Consider the following 25,728-nt stretch of genomic DNA (forward strand, 5'->3'; position numbering starts at 1 on the left):
GTGGCAGTCAGTAACAGAAGAGCTGTAGTTTTACCTTTCCAAAAGCAACAACTCTTTCTTTGTTAATTAATGTTCTTAAGTGCCTGAGTAAATGCTGCTATTTGACCCTGCAGCACAAGAAGGCTAAAATCCTATTAACTGTAATAAGAGCTGCAAGGCTAAAGCCCACATCCAAAGTGAAGGTAATTATTTTTAACATTTTTTTCCCTTCATTTTAATGGAGATGAACATAAAAGAAAATGAACCAGTCCTAGCAACATAGAGAGGATCTGTCCACAACAGAAAATTGGTTAGACAGTCAGAGGAGAGAGCTGATAGTATGGAGTAATTGAGGTGAGAGGGACAGTGCGTCTCTCACCTGTGTGAATTTTATCTTAACCCATCTGGGACTACTGAAGAACTTGCATGTCTTGGGGGGAATAGCAGGATAGCAGCACAGAAACGTTCTTAAAAAAAAGGATTTGCCATTCTTGTGCTTTAAAATGAACAAGAACTGGAGGAATTTAGGAGTAATAAATTGGATCCAGAAAGAGGTCCAGCCAGATTTAGTTTAAGACCATGGAGACAAACTAAAAGGAAATTCAACTGCTAGTACGGAAACAGTCAAAACCTTCATTCCTGCTTTCATTAGTCCCATTAAATTATTTAGCTTGTTTCAAAATCAGATCACGAGTTTACTTTCAACAGTTTACAGCATGTTTGATTTTGCTTTTGATAGGGAAAATCATAAATTATCCACTGGACTGTTAATGTCACACAGGACTAATCAGACATATAATTGTGCATAATCTATCATAGGCTCTCCTGTACTGAAATAATGTTAATTATGAGGATTTAATTTATTATTAATATGGAAATATGTAGTTCTACTGTATATCTGAAATTAATGGACTGTAATTTTGAAGGGTTGCTAACATCATCTTTAGTGTTTCTTAATTAGTCACGTGGTATTTTGGTTTTGACTGGGAAAGCTTATGCTGTGTTCATAGCAAACATTCTTAATTACCAGAAATCAGAGCTAGAAGGTCAAAATGAAAGCTTTAAGGACAGAATTAATTCCTTTTTGGAGATCATCTTTCGAAATCAAGAATTTCTCTTACTTCTACAGAGACTGAAGCATGAGTAAGGAACAAATGCATTACAATTTATTTTACAAAAAGCTGTAATTTAATTATTGTTATTGTATGAAAACTCCCATGCAGATTCACTACCAAAAAATACCACGACTCAGCTGATATGTAAAGCTTGGTTAAAAGCAATGGGAGTGATGTTTCTCAATTATCAATGTTAAATGAGGTAGGAGTACACATGGTACTCCTACTCTCTTTTTTTTGCCTTCTTCTTGGCAGTGTATACTTTTTCCTTCAAGAAATCCCATTAGGCACCTATCAGCATCTTAACATGCCTAATAACTCATGAAATTTGTTCTAAGTGGTTTGTCCAACAAAACACAGATCATCACTGACATTATCAGAAACTAAATCTAAAGATTCTCCTTTAGCAACATCCATAAGACCTAGGATAGTTCTCCAACTCTCAGAACCTTTAGTACACGATCATTGTTAGTAAAGGACTATTTCAGTTCCTTTTTATTATTAAGTTGAAAAATACAACCTTCATTGACATCAGTAAAAGATTTCTCAGAACCTATCAAAATGCATCTGAAGGTAAGCTTGGAGCAATTTCTGAAAAGGGTTGGAATAGTCTTTTTTTGACAGTATACTGTTAAGAAACAGAACAAAACATGAAAAGCAGCTGTCTTACATTCCTCATTTCCTAAGAGTTTCCCTGTATTTGTTTATGTAGACCTTCTCTTTCCAGTGGCCTGCCAGGCCTTGATGAAGTACAGTTTGTTGAGCCTGTTTGTTGTACCACCAGTAGTTCTGGGTGCGGACTGTACCAAGCCATCTAAGGCAATATGGCCAAAGTCAAGGGTCAGCCCACAGTGAAGCCAAACATCTGATCATAATTCACCTTGAAAGAAAAGCTGAGCACATTTATTAATAGTAAAATTAGAAAGAGAAAAAAAAATTGTTGAATCAATGGTAAAACAGAAGTTGCAGCCATGCAGGACGCTGGTTATGACCTAGTGTTCCTGTTGTTCTCAAAAAAATCTACAAGTTGTGCATGTTAAATGCTGCAAGCAACAGAAAATGGATTAGGTGAGAAAACAAGCCTTGGTGAGAGAAAAGTACAAAGTCATTATGATTTTCAAACTACTAGTAAATCAATCTCTTCCCTGCTGTTTGACCTGATGCGAGGTACCAAGTTCCCCCAAATATGTGTTTATAGTTGTGTTACAGTTTTATTGGAACAAATGTTCAAGAAATGCTTGCCAAAAAAAAAGAAAACAAAACCCCCACTGTTTCAATGTCCTAAAAAGGAGAAACAGCATGGAGAAAATGTTGTTCTTGCCTTACCTAAACTATGTATTCAGGGATGCTGACTACTGAAGCTTCCCAGAGATACCCCAGATCCCTTTTAGTTAGACACACTGAGAAAGCTACAGCTCAAGAAAACAAATAAAGCACTACAGAATTGGATTACCTTAAAACGTCTTATCTGTTAATGTGACTAACGCTGTTGAATAATGTGAAGAGGAATACATAAAGGAGTTATTTGTTTATGGTATATTTTTTTAGTTTTGCAGTCAAGAGAAAAGAAAAAAGACTAACTTTTTGTAGGAGGCAGTAGAGAAGACTGTCAAGAATTACAGATACAGTGCATTGTTTATTTGAAGACCTGTGAACAAGAGCTGTCAGATAGAAATGGCAAGCACAGCACACAGCCCAGTCTTTTCAGAGGTTCCTGACACTGAAACACCCTTTTACAGAGCAGCTGCAGAAAATCAGAGCAAACTATGACAATGTGGAGACAGTGGGGTTCAGTCGATTGCTCTTAGCAGTGATTACTTTGGAGAGGTACAATCAAGCTCTCTATTACCTGGGTCTGCAAAATTGGTACCTATGGAAACTAGAGGTAGGCTTGCACGGAAACATCAGATCCATGTTGTCCATATTCATGGCTTCTATTTCATTGAGTTTCAGACCTTGGCTTCACATATTTGTGCTGTGCAATGGACCTGAAGATAGACATTAAGTTCTGACTTTTGAAAAGTTGGATTTGAATCACTGTATGATTTAATTTCCTCTTCTGAAGGACAAAGGCTTTCATTTTAGGGGTTAGGATCTGTGGTGATCGGTTGAGACTTTCTGCAGCACAAGAATTCTTCTGGTTTGACTGATACTTAGAACCACTCACAAAACCAGTTTCAATATATTTTTTGTAGCTTTTGTAGCAGGGTTTTACCTTTACTGGTAACCTATAGAAAGGATTGGATCCCTTTGGGAGTTTATATGAATGTGTTTCATATGACAAAGCCCTCACTGAAGGGCTTTTAAAATGTCTTCCTTCCAAATTAGATTTCTATCTTAAATCAGATTTTGATTAAATGAAAATTGCAGACTACTAGTGGTGTGGTAAAAACATTATTTGGAAAAGAAAAAAAAAAAGACATGTTCCTCTCTTTCCTTCCATGAGTGACTATTTCAAAGCAGAGCTGAAAATCATAGTTTGGCTGTGAAGCTGCAGTTGTCTTTAGAAATCCTGGTTATGCTTTCTCGTGCCTCTAATTCCAGTATAGCACATGGCTGGCTACCCTGTGATTCACTTCACCCGTAAGACTTCAATCACTGTGTGATGAAACATGGCAGAAACAGCCTAAAACAGAATCCTGAAGACAGAAGCACTTGGACTTCAAGTCCTTCTGTGCTTTACTTTGTGGAACACTTTTTTCATCAGTTTTTGTCCAATAATCGCATTTTTCCCTAAAACATGTCACCTTGGATTTTTGTCATTGTCACGTTCTGCACAAGGGGGGTGGTGAGTGGTGGGGTGTGAGTGGAGGAAATGTAAGCCTTGTAACTTTACTTTTGACTTTAGAATGCAGACTGAGTCTTCTATTGCAGATTTCTTTGGCAAAGGACAGGATGTCTTAAGTGGCTGGGAGAGTGAGTAGCAGCAAGCAAATCATTGACTTTAACACGGACTCATTTGCAGCAGTGGAACCCTTTTATGCTTTTACTAACACATGGAATATGAAATAACTATTTGTAAACATCCATAGTAGGGACTAGAAACCACATTAAACTGGTATAATTTACTTTCCATTTGCAACATACTCTGATCTTCTATTTCTACTGCTAACCAGCCAGCAATGAAAAAATCATTTATAAATCCATGCTTCAGGAGTAAGAACAAACACCAGAATTACTGCTTGGTACTTGAGTCTTATGACAACATGCATCCCAGAGCTCTGTCATTAAAGGTCTCCAACACTTAACAGTATTTGTGAGGTAGTTTATTTGCATTTAATCCTTTCAAAGCCATGCGAAGATGGTTTTATTTATAACTGGAGTTGCTTAATTCTGTGGGACTTGGCTTTGGCAAGGAACAACTAATGTTGAAAGAGCAAACTGTACTGTTCTCCAGGGGTACTTTGCTTTCTTGAGTTAAGAAAAGAAAAACAACCAAACAAACCCTAACCCCTGCTCTGCGCTGGAAACTCTTTATTCATCCAGTCTTTTGTCACAGAGGAGACCTGTGCATGTGGATTACTTTGGGGTGGTGAGGTATGAAGATTCCTTCTGTCACATGCCCCTGTGTGAAATTATAGAAGGAAATCAATCATTAGAGAAATGCATCAAAAACTTCCGTATAAAAGAATCAAGAGTGACAGATGGTCTGAGCCTGGAACATATGGATTTTGTCAGGCAACAGAAGAAAATATATAAGATCATGTTCTGGAAAAGTACATGTAACCTCTTTGTGTGTAATCTAAGAAAGAAAGAAGGTGGCAGAGAGTTTCAAAACTTAACATTTTTTCTTTGACAGTGATTTAGGTAAAAGTGGAGGAGAAAGTATTTGGTCCTCAACCTTTGTAACCTCCCACAAAATGCTGGTGCCAGGAAAAACAGATGGTACTCAGGTCTCTTCTGAAATGATAGTTATTCCGCTCTTGCCAGGTCTCTGGTGTGTGCAAAATATATGGTGTAAGTCACTATTGGAAAACAAGTCATTAATTAATAACATTTCACTGGTCAAGGATCAGATAGGTGGGAGTGCCAGTCAGGCAGGTGCCTCTAAGAAATCTGCTTGCAGAGGAGGAGAACTGGCACAGTAAGAGATCACTCTCCCCCACCTCCTCTACCTGCAACATAGGCATCTATCATTACAAGTAATCAAGCCTAAAAGTATTTGTCGTCCCTAGGGCATGAAGCTGTTTGAAGTCCAGAGTATAAAGAGAACATCAGTGAAACAGCAAAATGATCAGTTAAGTGAAAAGAAAAAAAACACACAAACAAGTGGGGAAAAAAGGTGGGAAAACCAGATACTAGAATAACAGAAAAAAAACTAATTACATCCTTAACTGTAATTAAATTCAGTGTGAAGTGACAAACAGTACTTGCAGAATGATTTTAGCTGTTGATGCATTTACTATTTTTTGTATTTACTGTTTTTTCTCTGTGAATACCATACTAGTGCTTTTTTGGCTAGTTTCAGTCAAGAGTTACCCCCAGGAGCATAAATAACATGTCCATTTTCCTCCAAGCTTTTTAGTGGGTGCAGCTCTATAGATGGTTTGAAATCAGGGCTTTCCAGGGAAACCAGGGCATGCCTTTGCTGAAGCACAGGCCCAAACACCGTTCTTTCCCACTCACACATTAATGTGTGAAACTTTTAGATTCATATTTATTATATTGCATGATACATGTGGCTGTGCTAAGCTTACTGCAATGTTTTTTGTGATACGTGGTTACCAAGGATTTGTCTTTGGACATGCTGTTAGGGAGGCTGACTCTTCTAAAGGTGTGTTATCCTTCTAACTGGTGGTGTAAAGGTGCCCTTTACCACATCTGTGCCAAACTGGGCGACGTGTTCAATGGGAAACCTATTTCTCTGACAGCATGTGTTATCAAAGGCAGTACATGTTGCTCCTGGAAGAGTCAATCACATTTTGCCATCCATGGTTTCGTATCTCTTATCAGCTCTTCTATATATCCCATGGTCATTTTGTTTTTGAAGGAGTCCATCTTGTTTAAAAACTTTAAACAAGATTATTGTTGTGCACACAAAGCTAAGATTTAAAGTGAGTTCCATGTTGATGAAGAAACCATTTGCACTACATCTGCCATGTGGACATGGCTAGAGTCTTGCTGGAGAGCTGTACTGATGGGAGAGTGATTCAGGAGCTGCATCCTAGTCAGACAGTTATCCTTCCCTCCGAAATCTGCAGTAACACCAGTGTGTAAGTTCTGTTATTTAATATATGGGCCTTGTGAACTGAACTGAGAGCTTATTTTGCAGAAACAAAACAGCCATGAGGTTATCAGGTTCACTGCTGAGCAGATTTCCCTGCAGCCTCTCCAACCAGATGCCAACAACCCAAGTTTCCAGGTTGGAAAACTGCTGAACTTTTCATTCTCCAAAGAGAGATGCTGTCTGTGCCATGTTTCTCTTCATTCCCCAAAACTTCCAAAGAAGTTTTAGTTCACAGAAAGCAAGTTGTTATTCCTCAGTGTCGTTTTTGGTTATTCTGACTTGCCGAGGAGAATTTCTGTCCTTCCACTGAGTTCCTCAGGAAGGAACTGGAACTAGACTGAGAAGCTAAAGGTTTCCATAAGAACCTCTGCTCAAAAGCTCTTTGAAAACAGTGTGAAAATATGGGGCCTCTGGGCCTGGGTCACAAGAGGTTGGTCCCCTGTTAAACAATTCTTATCAGACTTGCAAAAACAGCATGGAAAGATACTGCATATCTGCACAAGGGACACAAAATATGAAACAAGCCTCCAAAGGGACAGCAGCTGCATAATTTCTTTCTTCAAGCAAGATGAATTCGGTTGAAGATATCCAAAAGGTTATTCCATGCCTATGGAAGAAGGACGTTGGGCAGCAGGTTTTCTCAATCCTTGGCTTCTAAACACCAAATAAATCCTTTCTTCTGGGTTGCTGAGAGCAAAGACAGGCCTGCAGTGGTGACATGCAGCCCAGGAGAATCTTCCCATGTAATTGTTCTTGTTTCTACAGGAGTAGAAAAAATGACCCACACCTAAACCAGGAGCTCTCTTCTTCCCTGGTGGTGTACTCAGCCTGACACTGGTTCCTGTATGAAGTGGTTTTACTATTTTTATTTTACTTGATATTGGAAAATGAAATAGACTTGTTCAGTTTAATTAGAAACAGTTACTGCCAAAGCTAGTTTTAACCTGATCTTCAAGGATTTTTCATTTTCATTATGTTTTTATGAGTAGATTTTTGGTTTGCAGCCAAACCTATTGTGTGCTACTTGTATTGATAAACGTTCAATTATATATACTTTTTAAATTGTATCTCAACCTCATCTTAAAAGGTAAAATAGTCCTTTAAATAACATTATCCCAGTTCAGCTTGCATCCTGTTTTCTACAGGATAAAGGAGATCTCATGGCTGTTGAGATCCAATACTAGCCTTTCATGTTACCTAGAGAGAATGCAGACCTGCTGGTGCACTATTGCCAACATAATACTGTGCCTATGTCAATTAACAGCTCCTTCTGATTTAAAAGGCATACGATTGTATCAATAGTATACCCTGTGAAAAAAAGATTCTGTTTTTCTTAAGTCTGAGAATCAGACTGTGACCTCCCATGTACTCAAGGCATAGATCATCAGCCAAATTGTATCACATTTCATATGCTTGAAAGTAGCTGAGGTCAGAGAAATATAGAGGTTACAGAATATTGTCCCAGAGTAATGCTGGAATTAAAGCATTAAATTAAAGCTTAATATTAAAGTACTTGGCTATGACCCAAAAGCTTTGGTAATGCACAAATAAACTGGATGATAAAAGTCTGTGGTTTCAAGGATGGTTGTTTCAGCTGGAGTTAGAAGGTGGAATTGGTGCTGCAGACAAGAATCAAGATCAGGGCTGAACAGTGTTGAGTGGAGATGTCTGAAACTGGACTGAGAATCTGGAAGGAGACAGTGGTCCTGTATCCAGAAGCATGGTCAAGATGGTCTTGGGCAACAGTCCTATAGCTGGATACAGCCATGGTTAGTGATGGTGACTGCAAGAGAGGGTTAGGATGGTGCCTAGAATTTTGCCCAGTTTTGATGTTGGGTAGCCCTGTGGTGAGTTTAAGGGGTGAGGACAGGTCTGGCTTGGAGATGGTTGTTGCATTGCTGCAAGTCTCCGACTACAACCACATGGGGGCTAAGATAAGCAGAATGGGGTTAGAAAAATATTTTTTTCATGAAGAAACAATTTCCTGAACGTGCAGAAATTAATTTCCCTTCATTTTATTCAGTGTTGCACAGAAATTAAAATGATGGCAAATTCTCAAGAAATACAAGCTTGTTGTAATGAACAGATGGCAGCTCAGTGAAAATTTGTATGAAGAAGATCACCAGTCCTTTTGTTTACAACACATACATGTCCCGTTTTGTTTTAATTATATCGTTGTTTTTCCACCCAGGCTATTCACTTAAAAAACCAACAAAAACAAACCCCACCACCACTGTGTTTATGTCAGCAAACTAATAAGCAATCCGCAAACTGGAACCGTGTAAGCAAATACTCATGAATATTGAGAACTTTCTGATAGATGTGGTGTCTGCCTGTGTTGTATGGATCCATCTTGATATCCCTTATGAAGTCAAAGGAAGCAAGAAACAAAATCATCTTCAGAAGCTGTCTGGCCAGGAGCTCAGTGCTTTTCTGCATATTTTTATGTTATGCTTTGTTAAATCCATTTAAGAGTCTTAAGTTTATGAGCCTGAAATATATGAGAGGAGAAAAACAAATCCTTTCCCTGTTGTCAAAGGCTGTATGTTTAAGACAGGATTTAACCACTGTCTAACTCTTTTATTGTCTGGTATACTTTACACTGTAAATGGCAACATTTAATTACAGGTAATAAACACAGAAGCAGCTAATAGGATTATCAACACCAGCTTTCAGTGCCTTTTGCTCTCTGGTAGAAAAGGGAAAGGTGTAATATGTTACTGTGGCCTCAGCAGAGAGCCACAGGAAATGTACAAATAACCACAGGAGGACCTGAAGGATGCCTATATGAAAAGAAAAACTATTCATCTTAAGCCTCACTCGTAAGAACCTTCTGCCGCTTCCCATGGCTGCAACACCCTCTAGTGACATGCCCGGAAGCAGCGGCTGGGGGACACGTTGAGCTTCGGTGTCTGGTGCTTACACGTGGGACATTGGAGCATGGGGCCCTCCGGGGCTGCTGTCCGGCAAAACAGCTGGCACAGCTGGGAGCTGGTGCTGGAGGGGGCTGAGGTGCTGCCCTGTGCCTCCTGCACCCGGGGCTGAGCTGAGTTTGAGATCTGAAAAATTAAGCTGAGAAAATAATGCCATCAGCCTGCCAAAACTTGCAGTGAGTTTGGGAATAAATCAGGTAAAACCCATAGTTTCCAAAACCTTAATTTTCCTTTATGTTTTTTTTTTTAATATAGTGTTCAGTTCAGAAAAATAGTTTCAATTATCTAGCTCATTTCTAACCTTGCTCAGTGATTTATACTAACCCCCTGAGCTGTTTCAGTCTAGAAATACCCAAATTATAATAGACCTGTCAGCTATTAATACTGTTCAGTCAGTTTTAAGCAACGTTTAACGACCTACTTGTACATAAAAGCCCAAGGCAGATATGACCAGTTATGTTTGACTTAAACCAACATCCTTACCGAAACAAAAATTTGAAGTCGCCAGCATGCTTATGATGATAAATTTCTTGTGGTATGTTATATATTGCTTATATTAAAATAATTTAATGTTTCAGAGAAGCACTAGGAGCCTGCAAAGTTTTGAAACTCTTTACTGTCAGCATTACTGTCAGTAGTATATACATGGTACCTTGTGCGTACACAGTATTTCATGCTGGGCTTCTGCTTCATTCAGTGAACGCAAGGGACAGAGCCTGTAAAATTAACAGCTACTTACTCTGATCTGTGTCTCCAGAACTTGTGTCAGTTGTAATCTAAATCCAAGTGCAAAATTATTTGTTTTTCGGCATTTTGTGTTAGTACACTGCTGAGGAAAGGTGTGGTGTGTAGGGGAGATGTCTTTTTACTCCCTTTTGCAGTTCAGGAACTGAGGCACAGTATTTTGACATCAGTGTCAAAAATAGACTTTAATTCAGATTGCCAGTATAGAAAGTCTATGACATGGTTTTTTTTTTTCAGACTACTTAGCATTTCCCAGGGCTGTGGGAATAATTTTAGTCTGCTTCAGTTGCTCTGTTCTTCTGAAATATGACCTCGGAGATCAAGCTGTGAACACATACAATATAGAATATGCGATCGGAGGCAATCTTTCAAAACTTAGTTTGAGTCATTTACTTGTCATCACACAGTTAATCTGTGTACCTTCAGCTCCCTTCCTCACAGAAGCAAACTTCCTCCTCCTAAAATCCTCTGCCTCATCCTCTTCGTTTGTGCTAACTTCATAAATATATCAGTGAAGTGATCTAGATGCTCTAGGCTTCCAATGCACAGCCTGAGATGAGTTTTATAGTTCCTTTACACGTGTGCTTGAAGAATTGGAGGAAAAGAAAGAGAACAGAATGCCATTACAGATGTTGTGTGTCCAGCGTAGCTGGGCTGACAGCCCTGAATCTGACTTTCTTGTGTTCTAAGGCTGTAAGAGTGAAGCCTTCTTTGTGTTATCCTTTTAATAACGCTGTGTCTAGCCTCAGTGTGTGTAATGTAAATTCTCAGGATTTTAGGAAGAAAAGCAAGATGAAAAAAACATTGTGCAAAACCAGCTGTTTGCTTTGTTCTCCCATCCTCAGCTCTTCATTTCTCTTTACTGCTCTGTGCCTAGAGTCCACCAGTGGAGCATGCCAGTTACTTTGCATAACCAAAGGTAAGTTTAAGCAGAAACATTGCCTTTTAGAAGAAATCTTTAGTGCATGAATGGGAGAGAGGGCTAGATAGACAGAACTTTTTTAAACCATTAGATTTAAGATATCCTTAAATTTGAGAAGTTATCAGTCTGATAACACTATATTTCTATTTTAGTTCATTTCTACTGCTTTGGAAGCTTAAATTATATGTCTTGTTTTGTTATTTTGGTTTTTGATCTTTTTTTTTAATAGTGTTATCCTCAATTGGGAAAACAGATCCATTAGTAAATACTCATGGCTTATTCTGTGCTGCCTTGTGCTGTGCTCTGGTGGAAAATACTTGGTTCTTCGTAAGCACTGTGCAATATCTTCAGATTCATGGGGTAAAGACCAGATTCTTTTTTGCCATTGCTTTCTCAGGATACTCTGGGTTGTCTTGTTAAGGACTTAGGGTTCGTTCTTAGCCATCATGGCCAAGCTCATGCATTTCTGGAATCTTTGGGTTTGTTCAATCACAAGCTAGTTGTCTTTGACAGTGATTAAACAACTTTACATTAGAGTAGCTGCACATCCAGAGTTGTAAGGGCAAGTTGCTGCTTTACCTCTATATACCCTCTTAACTCTAAGGCTATTTGAGATGTAGGACAAATTGGTCAAGCTGAAGACAAGGATTTTCTTTCATCCATTTTGCAGATTCCTGCCATGAGATGGCTTCAAGATTAGATGACTTCAAGATGACTTATGGATCAGTCATAAAGCCTACTTGTGGTCCATGTGTTTAATAGCCTTTAGGGAAAAAGAAAAACCCAGAACAAAACCAAGTTGGTCTGTATGCTGCAGTATCCCTTAAAACTTTCACCAGCTTTTGAAAAAAGGTTTGGTTGTCAGCATTAGTGACATAAAACTGAATTTTTATGTCAGTGAGTTTCAGTGGAGAATGGGGGCTGCACAATTTACTTCTGCAGGGCAAGCCACCCGTAGGGGAACCAACAGAAAGCATTCTTCATGAAAGAACCATCTTTCATTGCAGCTCAGCCAGTTAGGGGATCCTGCCACTCCCTGCAGAGAAAACTTGAAATGACCCTCAGACTTTTCAGACTGCCAGGCCGCTGTTGTTTTCAGTGTCAGATTGAGAAAACTGGAGCTTTGGTAAAGTTCTCTCTTATTAAAATACTGTTTTCCAGTCAGAGGCATGACCTCCTTTATTCTCTCAAAGTTTAGTCTCTTGCTTTGGTGAACTTACGTGAAGCTACCACATGTAGTTTTGTAAGAGGAATCCAACTAGGAGATATCTATCAAAAATACCAGTAAATTCTATTAAAAGGTTACTTAGCTGTATTTCTCCATAACAACTAACATCATACTCCAAGCTTGCTGCAGTTCTAAATAAACTGTTTTCTCAATATGTGTAAACTGTGGTGTCTTTTTGCCTATCAGTCTTTGTAGACCCTTACATTCCTGTCTCTGATCCTGTAGCATGACAGCATTAGGTTTAAGCTAAGACTATGAAAAAGCTTCTGCTTGGTCAGTCAAACACAATAAGTAATTTTCTTTTTGTGCCCAAGTACTCAGCATGCCTCAGAAAATCCAGTTCAGACCAACTTTTTAAATCTCACTGTGGTCATGCACACTTCTCCCAAATGGCAGGCTAGCAGCTCGGGTTGTGCAGGCTGGGGTGAGCTGGGAAACTGCTGCAAACCTTTCATCCCTCACAGCAGCTCAGTTCCTCTGCTGTAGGAGCCTGACTCTCTTACAGCTGCAGCCAGTCACTATAGTCTGGTCTCAGTCTCCTGCCCTGAAGGAGAAGGTGACAGCAAACTGCAGGTGATACAAACTGTCTTACAAACTCCTGAAATTACTACTGCAGTTGGAGGCTTGAGAAATACTGTTCTAAGTTAACTGAATGAGGAAAGTGTCCTTAAATTTGATAATATATCCCTAGTTCCATCTCAGCTGCTTAAAATATTAGGATGAAACATGAATTAGCAGAGAAATAAGGTAAAATGATCTATATTTTTTAAGTTTTAATTAAAGAAAAAGAAAAAAGATTGTTGTTTTCCAATGTGGCATGAAGACTGTGGGTTCAAGTGTGATTTTTTTTTGATTTTTCTGGCATTTGCATAGAACCATCCTAAGAGCTGGCTGGGTTAAGCTGTATGTCTGTAGTGGTATTGCTGAAGGCGTGTAGATGAAACCGTCTTGTTAGAAAAGTGCTTAATCTTCTACAGCCTTTTCTGATTTGGTGAACTGAAATAAACTATATGAAGAGGGACTAGATAATGACAAAATAGATACAGTAAGGCATATGTTGGAGCTTGTGTAACAATACAAATCTCTACTGGTGTAATACCAGTAAAGCATTAAGTATAGATCAGGCCTAAAAATACCACTAACTTGAAAGATAATGCATTGAAACAGTGTTAAAGGTTTATTACAGTAATAACTGAAAGCTTAGGATCTGACAATATCCTGTGAAATAATACTAAGCAGTGTAGCACTCTTACGGCTATGGGGATTTCAACTCTGGTTTTCTGGGGAAATTTAAAGCCCAACAAATAGTGAAGCAAGAGAGATTTCTGAATTGATAAATATTGGATCAGATTCTGAGGAGACAGTTAGGATTAGCTGAAGGGAAAGCACAACATTTTGTTATAAAGTACACCAACACAAGTTTTCTGACAATTCCAGCGACCAGCGGTGTGCAGTAGTGATGGGTAGTGTTTTACTGATGTTGCTGTCTGGTTGTTGGCATGTATCCTTACTTGTGTAGCCACTCCCACATAAATAACTTCCAGATGACATTAAAAGCACATTAATGCATCTTTTTTACCCTGTGAAAACCACAGTATGTCAAAGAAGACACAACAATTTATTTTCATAAATGCACTTTTTGCTGTAAAAATGCAAAGTTATAAAAAGCCTCAATTTCCTCACCAGTCACAACTAGTAAATAACAACTGTATCACATTATAGCCATTTAAAAAATATTCCCAAACCAGCAGCAACATTTAGCTCTGTGAAATAGATTTGTTCTGGACATAAATCAAGGAGAGCAGAATACGTATACCTTGGCCCTTGTGGATATATGTGATAGAGTCGTAGTAGGTGACTTGAATTAAGAAGGAGCATGTGTATAATGAGTATCCCCTGGACAGGGATGTTTATATACATTTCCTCCCAACCTCCCCTTTTCCCTCCCTCCCAAATGCTGCTTATTTTAGCTTTTTCTCACTGATAAGTGAATGTTAAGGTTATGTTGCAGTTTTCTCAATACCGGATGAATGTGTGTAATACATCTCTCATAAAATGTTAGTGTGCAGATGGGACTGAGAAAACTTTTTTTGGTTTATGAAGCCATCATTAATAATATCTACCACTTATGAATAATAAAAGAAAATGGCCTTTGGCAAATTTTAGAGTTTTGTTTTGCTTTCTGTGGAAATCCTTGAAGGAAACGAAAGCTCTGAAATCAGACAATCAAAGCTTGTGATACGCAATTTCCTCAGGTGCACTCACATACAGCCTCCATGAGTCACATGGGTGATACCTTTTGCACATGCAGCAAATCCTTTTTTCATCTCTTTTTTCTTTGCCACTGCTCTTACATCAAGGTGTAAACGTCTGTTGCAGTCAGTTTTCATTCTGTATTTTTAAGGAGCAGGCAAAGATGAGCTTGGGTACTACTTTCTTTTTATGTGTTCTGATTAATGCACCATATATACTTGTCTATCTTTGTGATTGCAAATGAAAGACGATAGAAGATAGTAAGAATAAATGGAGATAAATGGCTAGTAAGCACAATCTGGAATCAAGATTGACCAGAGGAAGAAAAGTAAATGATAAAAATCTATGTTTTCACTTTATTAGAAAATAAATGGAGGTGAAGGGTAACTTTTTGCCTTATAACTGGAGCTGTAAACAGATGGGAAAACCTGGCTGATGCTGGGCTATCAGTGCCTCAGGGAACTGCCAGGAGACTGTTTTCAGTGTATATTGCACTGCCCTGTACAAAATGGATATGAAGGTTTGGAGGCAGATGGGAAAGAGAGCAAATTCTTGGTGTGCTGTCACTGATAAGCTCCCACTGCTTGGGTTTGAAGAGCTCTCTCTGACCCGTGCAGGAGATCATGCTTATGGAAGCATGATTCGCAGCTATCTGCCAGGAGTTAAAAGCAGATGAGCCTGGTGAAATGGAATTAAAGTAACTGGAAGAATAGCAGAAGTTTGGTGTTTCTCATTTATGAATCCACGTGATAAAGAGCTTCTCAGCTCCAAATTAGTTCCTGAGCATTCAGAATTGAAGGAGTTACGAGATGTCAGTGGGAGCATTTTTTTTGGCATGTGAATCCTGCTTCGCTTTGCCATGCCTGTGGTGCTGCAATCTGTGTGGGGTTGCCTGGGGCCATTTTGTATTTGTGAGAAATTCAGGGGTATTGGCAAGGAGGAAAAAAAACCCAACAAAACTACTGTGTCTCATCCAGTGGAAATACCAGAGGAACCTGTCACAGTCAATGAAAAATTACAACAGGGATATATTGACTGGTGCTATGTGATGAAAGATTCAGTAAATGAATAACTTGGAATGTGTGAAGGTTGTGGAGAAAACATCCTTGGGTATCAAACACTAAGCATTAATGTTTCAGTAGGAAGGAAAATGAGAAAGTGACTGAAGTGTGCATCACTATTTGCTGCTAATTCTCAAGAACCGGAAAATTATGAAAGGGAATTTTACAAAGAACGCAAAGATGCATTGTTGCCTTACACATGAGGTAACCAGGAATTTCCTGCAGACTTTGGAGATTTAAGCAAGTGGTATTTGATCCAAATTCTTCAGTTTTTGAAAGAAAAATGAAATATATGCCTCAGTCTATCTTTGACAGTGCACAAAGTTGCTTTTGTTCATGTTTTGATTTACAGAGTTAGTCTCTATCAGACATCTGTTGCTGGATGGAAGAATAACACACAGTATTTATTTCCTGGCATGGCTTTGCAAACTTCTCAGTGAAAGAAATAAAAATATCAGTGAGTATAAATTGATGCAGCATTTCAAGTAAGAAAACCAAAGTTCACTAATCAAGCAGTAAATTATTAAAAATTCCTTATTTATAACAACAAAGAGCAAGAGGGAAAATGATAGATATTTCTAAAAAGAACAGTATACTTATGTCTATATTTATATTGACATGTTCTGCTTCCAATTTATTGGGTATTGTGATGGAACTTCTGAGAAAACCAAAGTCATAACTCTCCAGTCAAGGATCTGTACCTAGTATTAAGCATGTAAGTAATATGACTGACTCAAGTAGGCTTTAATGGAGGTTTAAAATTGTGTTGAAAATTTTTGTTATAGCTGGGGCCTTATTTTCTTGCTAATTCACAAGCTTATCAAATATCAAGCTTTCATGTAATTTGATTTCATTAGTAAGAAGTGAAATGAGTGCTGTCAGTGGGCAAGGTAAGAGGGGGGAGAGGTTAAAAATAAAGCACTTGAGACAGATGTCTGAAGTCAGTGCTCTAACTGGAAATTCAGAGTGACTTTGAAATGTGCAGCATGTCACTATTACCTTCTGATTTATGACTTTCAGGACCGGGTTTTAGTCAGTTTTATCCAAATAGTAAGTAATTCTTGAGATCCTATTAATTGAATACAAACAGATAAGATACATGCCACAGGTTATATGACTTTTGCAAATTTGGGATGCTTACTGCTGAAATCTATCGTATCATGTAAATACACGCAGTCCACTTGTTTATGTCAGTTTTCTTCCTATAAAAGGAAAAAAGGAAACATTTGTGGATACTTGTGTGTAAATTTCTAGAAAAATATTCAACATAAAACTAAATATACTAACATCTATAGTGACTGATAATGCAAAAATTCAGACATGTATATGTGTACATGGACAGGTACAGACAAACCTCAGCAATTCATTCCAAGCTGGTTAGATATTGCACAGTTCCAGTCTGAAAACCATGTACTAATGTAAATGGGGTGAATTAAATCCTTATTAGCTCAGGAACAATAATGTGCTCATATGAACAAAAGACTTGCACATGAGATTTGAAGAGAGTAGGCATGTTGGGCCACCTATGTAAATCGTCCTTAAAATTTCTAATCAGGAATGATAAAAGAATGGGATTAAAACTTTAGTATTGAGCTTTTGTAGACTTTAAAACTGGAGATCTTGAATGACAATAGTCAGCAAAGAGTAAGCATTTGGCTCCTGAAAGTGTAATGGGCATAGTTTTTTCTCACTTGAACTTGCAGTGTTACACTCTGAGTCATACTCATGTCTAAGCGTGTTCTTAACTATTGATCCATTAAGAACCTGAAGAGGATTCTACCATCAGCTAAATCAAAGGAGCTAACTGTGTTCACAAGAGAGCTAGAGCTAATTGTATTGCCTGATCATTATTCTTTCTGTATAAAGAAAGGTGCAGAGTACCATGACTCTTTATGTCAGGATTTCTCGTAAACCACCTTCTCTATTCTGATACAAATGATTTGTAGTAAACCAAAATTATTTTCAAGAAGAGCTACTCACAGTGTTTCTAGTCAGTCTTTAATCAGCTTTAGTTTTCCTGTATGTCTTGATATAAATTTTCAGTACTGAGAAGATTTATATACTAAAGGTACCAAGATTCTTGTATAATGAATTCCCATGTTCTTTAAAACTACTAATCAATGAAGATACCTTTTCAAGATTACTTTCTATAACATGTTGTATGCTGCTTGCTTCAGAGATTCTTGAGATTTATTTGAAGCATAATTTTCAGACTTCACTAACTTCAAAAGTTAGACTGCCTTTAGAGAGAGATTTTGTTACCCCACTTTGCACTGCAGTTGTTCACTGCATAGAAATTTGTTGAAGATCTTATGTATTATTTGTGTATAAATATGAGCAGAAGCCAGGGGATATTATAGCTGGCTTTGATAAATTCTATTTAAATTGAAAAGTGGTGAAAAGGACATAAAATTATTACTTACTTTATTAATTTCTAGTCCAGCTAATAGGAAGCAAATCTTCCTAGAACCCACATTATTTTGTTACCATAATAGTATTTTAATGACATTCCTCTGAAACATTAAACCAAAATTGAATGCTCTATTGACACATTAGTGTTTAATTTCAGTTCAGTTTTAAATTGCAAACCACAGTTTGATACAAGTTCGCTCCTCTATGTGAGTGTTTATTGAATAAATTGGTTATTTTATACAGGCATGTGCAAATATATACACATATGTATAAATACAGAAATATAGACTGAAATAAAAATTAATATAAGGTAAAGAAATATTCTGGGAAGAATACTGAATAGCCACAGACTTAGGACTGCAATGATGGGATGTATTTCACATATCCTATGGCTTTCCAGTCGCATGTTTAGAGCTGAAATACAATTGCCCCATTGAAAATTCATCTTCATAAAGAATAAAAGGTTTCTTTTCAGGATCTTCTAATATTTTGAGTAACAATAGCAATGTACTTTGACCCGTAATGCTGATAAAATGTATTTGGAAGCTAAGTTGATTCAACTCCCAGAAGAAAAAAAATATATATATCTATTTTCTCATTAAAAATAAGATGTCAAAGAGAGTATAATAAGCATAACTACCATGTAACATCTGTGTTACATTAGCGTAGAGTGCAGTTGCGGACCTAGAGAAAAACACATTATGGGAATACGAGTTACCTGTACATATTTCTTAACCTCTTGCTGAGAAACTATCCCACATTTCCTAGCAATTCTAAAATTCTACTAGGAGATATGTGTAAGTTACACTGTCTGACCATGTTGGAAAAGTAGCTTCTCATATGCCATAAAGGCATCTGAGTTTTAATATAGAAACTTTTTTTTGGCCTTGTATGTCAACAGTCTTCCTGTTAATGAAATTTATCATTATGGTGCCTCATTTTGATGATTCTTATTCAGTTGAAAAGGAATTTTCTTTGATGATGCATATTATTTACTCAAAATAGAAAAGAAAGGAAACAACTATTTTGGGAAGCAAGTAGTTTTCCAAGAAACTGAGCATAAGGTATTCATTTACTTTAGCAAAACAAATCCTCTTTTGAAAGAGAAATAAAAGTAACTTTACATAATTTTCTCAAAGCAACGCTGCTAAATTTAGATCTGGTCTCAGGGTATATTCTGAAGATTTTCAAATTTCAGAAGCTTTCAAACCCAGGACTTTTATTTTATCATTAAGGATACAGATACACTTTGATGAAAGTTCCTCTGAACTATACTGAAGCTTTGCAGGGCTCTCAACAATTCTGCAGTTGGGTTTCCAGTTTCCTGTGCTATGATAGCCAGCACAGCCACACCTTCCAAGGATGCAGTCAGGGAGTGACTGGAACAGCTCAAATCCCTTCTGCAGAGAGCCAGTGGTTTTGCTATTAATTGGAAGAAAATCAGCACTGCAGTATTACTTTGTAGATTACCCAGCTCTAATGAAAGTAGAGTAGGCAACAGAATCACTCTACTGGCATAATAAAAGATATTAACTGAAGAAAATGACCCTGCAGGATATACTAATTCTCACTCACTGTTTCATGCTGCCAGTTTCTTTTCCTCACTCTTTCCGTATGATTAGGTAGTTTCTGCAGCATATGCTGGAGATAACTGATAGAATTATTTTGAACCATTTAAAAACAGTAGGTTTTTAATCTTAGCTTATGAACAAAGACTTCAATGCGTAAAGCAAGTGAACCTGAACTACACAATACTAAAATGAGCATATGCTACTTTGAAACACATCTCATGATTTCAGGGACTTGAATCCTGCATTCAAGGTTGGCGACACTGGAGATCCACAACCTTTCTTCACTGCTCTTCCCTCCAGTCTCCATACACGTATGCTATTGGTAGTAGCAGTCAAACGAAGCTTTTGTTTCCATCCTGGAAGGCACCTGCCTATGGAAGAGAAAAGATTTTACCCTCAAAGAAATGGTTACATTGAAATTTGTAATATCAATATTGAAAGATGTAATTTAATCTCACGGGAGCTTCTTACAGAGGAATAGTCTTCTTCATGAATGCAGGTAGTGCAATTGGGCTCAAAGGAAATGCTGTGATCAAACTCTTCTTACGTTTTCATAAGGAGTTTAAGTTTTACCACTGGTAAATGTAGGTGAAGACTTTGCTCCAAAATGCTCTCTCCCACAGCACATACAGCTGACAGCTCTGAAGTGCACTTATCCATCACAACAAACCTGGCTCACAGCTGTTAGGTGTATAAGCTGGGGCACACAAGTGGAAGTAAGTAGGTCATGTTTCATTGGGAAAGTTATAGACTATATATAGTGTAAAAATATATTAGCAGTCAGGCCAGGCCATAAGTTGGAAGCACAGGAAGTGAGATGGAAGTGTGATGCTGCTAACAGCAACAACAATTCTTTTTCCATTTGTTAAAACCACACTACACACATTACTGGAAAGAATATATGCATGGAGAATTTGGTGCAACAAGAATTTATTGGGCAAAGTACTTCTAGAAATGCATCAGATGATGTAATGCTACGGCTAAATTTTTCAGATTAAACCTGTATGCAATCATTGGCGTTGTGAGTATGTTAGGAGTTTCATAGAGTTAGGCATAGACTTACTAAATCTCAGTGGGGTAAATACTTACCATTGTAATTGTCTAAATGCCTTTAAAAATCTATTAGCTATCACTTTGTGCTGAAATTGTAATTTAAATGTTTTAAATTTTTTTTTCCATTTTTTGGTTTTTTTTGAATTTTGTAGATCCTGCTGCTATGGAAAAGGGTATACAGGAACATGTAGGAAAGCAATGCCTCTAAAGTGTTGGAAAAGAGTGTCCTGATTCTAAAGGTCATCTTGACATTCCTCAGTGCAGACTTGAAGAAGGCTTTATTGAGTTTTAAAATTATTTAGTGATACACTTTTTCATCATTCCAACCTTTTCACATTTAGTTAACCAAACAGTGCAATTCTTAATTAAAACTGTTAATTAAATTCTTAATGAAAAATGTGACGTGGAAAAATGCTGGTGCTTCAGAAGTTTGTACAGTAATGTAGAAAAAAATAAGCATTTTATAATCCCCTGCAGAATAGAAATTCTGTTTTTCAGCTCTAATCAATATTTGCATATTTTTAACATACTTCTTACATTTATCTTAAGCAATTGTTACTTTTTTTTCCCCCCAGATTAGGTAAATATTCAAAATCTAAATTTTTCAGCTTTCTTGAGCTGGATTTTGTACCATTTCTGGTATTTTCCCTTTGAAAAAAAAAAATCTATTATCTATAAAAGTGTACTCAATTCTAGCAATTCTCATACGTGCAATACATGGGTTTAGTGGAGATTTATGGCAATGAAGGTGAAAGAAGAACCAAGTCCCAGTGTGAATCTTTGTAAAGGATGAAACATACTGAATTTGTAAAGGATGAAACATACTGAATTCTCCAGGTATGGAGTTAAACTGCAAACCCTACCTTACTGAATTCTTGAGTCAAGAATTTTAATGACACATATCATCTCTCCATCTTAGGGTAGAACAAGTTACTCCGGAGGGTTTATTCCTGTCTGTTTTCACTCATGGCAGAAGATTTTAAAGACTATGGAGGAAGCACATATCAGTAATTTAAGCTCCAAAGCTGTAAATAGATTAAGTCAGGTTAAATTAATCTAAACCCTTGGTCTTCAGCCCAGTATCTGCTATTGCTTTGTTTCAGGGAAAAACCTTAAAGTTTCAGTTTCTACTGAGTCTGTTGTTTATGTCATCCTATTGCAAATACTTTTTTTGGCAGAATGTCCATAAAATCAAGTGTATGTGAATTGATCTCATTGGCTTGATCTGAGTGCTTTTTCTTTGCTTGATTTCAGAAGAAACATATGCAGCAGTGGGTGCAATCTAAGGACTATGCAATATCACATTCTGGAAATGTTGCCATTTCACTAGTGTACATGGAAGGTGTTGAATGCATTGCTTCAGGTATGTCACTGGTGAAATACATGTTTCATAATTTACACTATAAGAATCATGAAAGCCTTATAAGTGGCTCTTAAAAATTGATGCTTGTAGGCAGAAATTACTCTTTGTGTTTTGCTGAATAATAAATTAGTCTTATTTCAAACTTTCCACTGCTCACATTGGTCCTCTTTTCACGCACAAAGACAGTGGAACTAAATTCTACCAAAATGAGTAGGAGGCTGCTCTTACTCCCTTGATTTCAAGGGGTTTACTCCTAATCTACATCATGACACATGAGAAGGAATCCAATTCCATAATGCACCTTTCTAGCAGACCTTTCATCTGCTAAATCTGACCTTTAGCTTCAGTTTTTCCACCCTCTAATATCTCTGTGTTGAATGACAGGTTTATGATTAGGGGACAACCAAAATGTTCAGGGAAATATGAGTTGGCTCTAACCTTTTGTATTCTGGTACCAAGAGGTTTTTAGACCTTCAGACATCCTGTGACCCATCTTAGAGGAAAAATCCTATCTAAAATTTTTAATAAAGTTTGAATAAGCATTGAGTTGGGAAAAAAAAAAAAAAGAAAAGATCTTCAAATGCTTGGACCTTGGGAAATCTTCCTCTCCCTAATTGTGATTCAGCAGTTCCTTCACTGTCAAATGTGTGATAAATGCCAAAGCAGCAAAAGCATGTTCCGCTCAGTATGAAGTTAAAGGCACGTTTGCCTTTAGACCTGTGAATTTAATACACAAGTTTCTAAGTGAGCCCTACTCTTTCTGCCTTAACATCATTGATCTGAGTGAAAATTTTAAAGCTTTTATTTTCCCTTTTTCCCTCCATACATTTTTCTGCTGGGAACGGGCACAGCTTGTATGTGAGGGACAAAAAAATCTTCTTTTGCTACCCTGAAATATGTTTTTTTTTTAATAAAACAGTATCGAAAGCTCAATGTCAGTAGCACTTAATCTCAAGATGATCAAGAATTCAAACAATTCATGGTACTTATTTGCATACATAACCGACAACATGTTATCTGTCCTAACAAAGGAAATGAAAGATTTGAACATTAATTTGTATTTTATTGAAAATGAAGTTGTCTGCAGTGCTTCCATTAATGCATAGAATAAGAACTGAGATTTTCTAGTCTTTTATTCACCTTTTTACTTTCTTTTTAATCAAACAATGTTGTGAAAATAAAGTGAGAACATCAGAGGCTGGTCTCCAGACACTTAAAGTTTTGTTATCTCTTATTCACCTTGTTAGAGGCAGTGAGAAGTAAAGAGAAAGACACAGATTCCCTTTCTGAAGGAATACCCCTTTCTTGAAGCTATTTTTCTGGTCATTTATCATCCTGGAGTAGTATCATCTGGTCAAAGAGGGAGAGACCTCCCAAAATATTCAGGAATAAAAGGTTACAGGAAAATCAGGTTCAAATACAGGCTCTGTTGCTGGTGAAAGAGATTTGACTTTTTATATTGCACATCTCAGGTAAGGAAAACATCAGGCTTTCAGAATCCTCTGGGCATCTAGGCTGAGAGAGAGAGAAAAAAAAAACAACCAAAACCAAACTCAAACCAACCAGAAACTAACCACCACCAGCAAAACCCAACCAACCAAACAAAATAAACCCCAAATCCCCCCCCAAAACAGGCCTTGCTGATATAGGCTTCTCTACTCCTTTTCAATGTCTTTCCCCCTATATTTTAAGAACATTTATGCAGTAACTCGTTCCAGTTAAAATCAGGGTGCACTTCAAAGCTGCAAATGCTTTATAACCCCAACCAATTCCACACTTTCTTACCTCTATATAAAGAGATATATATTTTAAGAAACTCTGAAAAAAACCTGTTTCTCTGCTATTTTGAGTTCAAAACTCACAGTAGCAGCCTCCTAAGGAGGTGTTATGTGGTATTTACGCTTAGTATTGATCATTGTTGGCATTGCCTCTGTATTACCCTGGAGTGTGGCCCCAGCCAAACAACTTGAGACAAACAGGGCTGGGAACCTTCAAGCAAGGGGTTCCCGCAGTGCAGCCAAGAAACCTTTTAATGCGAGTTAGGAATGAAGAATGACTTCTAAGTACTTGCAGCAATTAAATAATTAGGTTTGTTCTTGACTGGCCCAAGCCACAGTAGTTGTGAGTTATTAACTCTGGTCATCTATCCCTTTCCCTTTTTTTTTGTCCTTGTTTGCTCCCTAATTTGCTAGGGGAAGCTGTTTTCACCTTGAATTGTGGCATGATGTGGTAGTTGGCAGTGCTTATCTCTACCTGGATTTCACCCTGGAAGCATTCAGTGATTAGAGAAGTTATGTGTTATGTAGTGGTTTGTAGGGTGTGTTGGAGATAAGAATAAGTTGCTAACTGTCCACCAGATTAATAGCCTGAGCTCTTAGGAAAACAGATATTCTAGAAAATGCCAACTGATTTGCAGACAATCTTGATTCTGTGCTCTGTTTTAAAGTATTTAGGAAATTTACTACCTACAATTAAATGAGAGAAAACAAAGCTCCTCTAGTTTACACGCAGAGAATGTTCTTACTCTGTCTTGAGGGCATACATGTATGTTGGGTTGCAGTAGCTGTGTCACACACATCCTGACATGTGGTGATGTTTTCACCAAGGGTGACTGGATGTATCCTTGGGAAGCCCCTGCTGCTGAGGTTTGCCCCAGGGAGAGCTGTGAGCCCTGACCCTGCTTCAACAGCTCATCCCTGAGCCTTCCTGCTGGGATTTCTTTTATTTTTCCCTTCCAGAAAAGTTTTCTTGCCTGCCTGAGCTCTCTCTCTAGAAGCTTAACCTAGCTGCAGACAAAAATCCATTCAGATACTCAATAATACAGCACTGACCACTTAGCAAACAGGCACACACTTGAATATATGCTTAGGTGAGCCTAAAAACCCAGTTTTGCTGTATTTTTTAACTCTGTCCCGGTAGTTAAGAGTGCAAAAGCCTAAGAAGATAGATCAGATAAAGAAGAGAATGCTGAAAGTGAACAGTTCAATAGAAAAAGAAATGCAAGTTGTTAGGGGAAGGGAAGGGGCTGATGCCAGTTTCCCCCAAAGGTCTCGCCTTTGGAGGCATGGTGTCTCCGTGGGCTATTTGTTGGGGTGGGCTGACTGATAAGAGCAGACACATGCTCTGCTCTTGCTGTAGGAAAAGCAAGGAATGGGAAAGGTTTGTCTCCTCTGATTACCTGGGAAACCGTATCTGGTAATGTTCATTTTCAGAGCAGACTGCTCCATGCAAGTTTAGAAATAATCCACAGAGAGGTAAAGGATATTAACTGCGGGCAACGGGCGTTTTCCCTGCCCATATTTCTGTTCCATAAAGCAGAACAGTTTCAATAACAGAGGAGTGAGATTACTAACAGCACCTTCATATACCTCTTAAATTGTTTATTAGGATGTGCTCTGGGAAGGAGGCATTTGAATCTTCTTAGGCAAAAGCTGTTGTAAATACCGAGAAGTTTTGTAAATGGGAGACATAAACTTGGCTATTGTTTAACAGAAACAGCCACTTTCTTTTATATTTCTGTGCTCAGAAATGCCTGGTTCCTGCTAGAAAACCCTCAGGCTGCAGTAGGGGTAGGGCAGGGTCAGGCCTCCCTCTCTCAGCTCCTCATGTTAATCACAGAATGGTTTGGGTTGAAGGGACCTTCAAGATCATCCAGTTCCAACTCCCCTGCCACGGGCAGGTAAACCTTCCACTGACCAGGTTGTACTGGAAGCTGTTCTAAGGTCTCTGTGGAGGCTTCTCTTCTCCAGGCTGAACAACCCCAACCTACTAAAACTAGAATGATGATTTTTACAGCATTCCGTCAGCAAATAGGCGTGTCAGAATGCTTTTTGTTTAATAATTTTAATTTATAAAAGTGAGAAAATG

Source organism: Pezoporus flaviventris, unplaced genomic scaffold (genome assembly GCF_033815535.1).
Source record: "Pezoporus flaviventris isolate CSIRO_AGI_PZ_B2104156 unplaced genomic scaffold, CSIRO_AGI_Pfla_v1 ptg000021l, whole genome shotgun sequence".
Classification (NCBI taxonomy): domain Eukaryota; kingdom Metazoa; phylum Chordata; class Aves; order Psittaciformes; family Psittacidae; genus Pezoporus; species Pezoporus flaviventris.